This window comes from Halyomorpha halys, unplaced genomic scaffold (assembly GCF_000696795.3).
Source record: "Halyomorpha halys isolate HHAL.00 unplaced genomic scaffold, Hhal_1.1 Scaffold1860.1, whole genome shotgun sequence".
NCBI lineage: Eukaryota > Metazoa > Arthropoda > Insecta > Hemiptera > Pentatomidae > Halyomorpha > Halyomorpha halys.
The window spans coordinates 24307-25179 of NW_027107055.1; positions in this window are offsets into that span (position 1 = coordinate 24307).

An 873-nucleotide genomic window follows, 5' to 3' on the forward strand; every position below is an offset into this window, starting at 1 on the left:
TAACTCGCGATCTTTTTGGGTACTAATTCTGAAATTTTAGTACGAATTAGTACTAATTAGTGTATAAGTTTCAACTCGAAATTCGAAAAGTGCCGGGCTGGCATGTCCATAGCCCGGCAGAATTGACACGTATTTACTCGCGATCTTTTTGGGTACTAATTCTGAAATTTTAGTACGAATCAGTACTAATTAGGTACTAATTAGTGTATAAGTTTCAACTCGAAATTCGAAAAGTGCCGGGCTGGCATACCTCTGACCCGGCAGAATTGATCAAGCCATAATAACTCGCGATCATTTTCGGTACTAATTCTGAAATTTTAGTACTAATTAGGTACTAATTAGTGTATAAGTTTCAACTCAAAATTCGAAAAGTGCCGGGCCAGGGACATGCACCTGGATTTGATGATGTTGGTCATGTGACAGCACTGCCAGTCAATAACAGTGCGTTAGGTTCTATCGTTGTTAGTTAGTCATGGTTGGGACTAGTAAGTGATTATTAGTTGTTTTCTTTGGCTTGAATAATATTTGTTAATAACTGTCCTCGCTTTGTAATGGGGCACACAAATTATGGACCGATTTGAAAAGGTTCACTTCCTTTAAATTATAATATTAATCTGTTATTGAATAGTGAAGTGACCTCTAACTGTATGAGCAACTCCTCTATTTTATATTATTTTAATGTTCCCTAAATGGTCACTGTCGACTTACTGTTTGTAACTACCATTATAGAAACATTTATGACTTCTAATATATTTTAGAGCAAATTAGGTCCATAAACCAATATTCTGTTAGTATTTTTAATCTAATTTTGCATTTAGGCTTAAAAGGGTGATGTTATTTTTTAGAATAACATAATGTCTAACATTCAGTAAA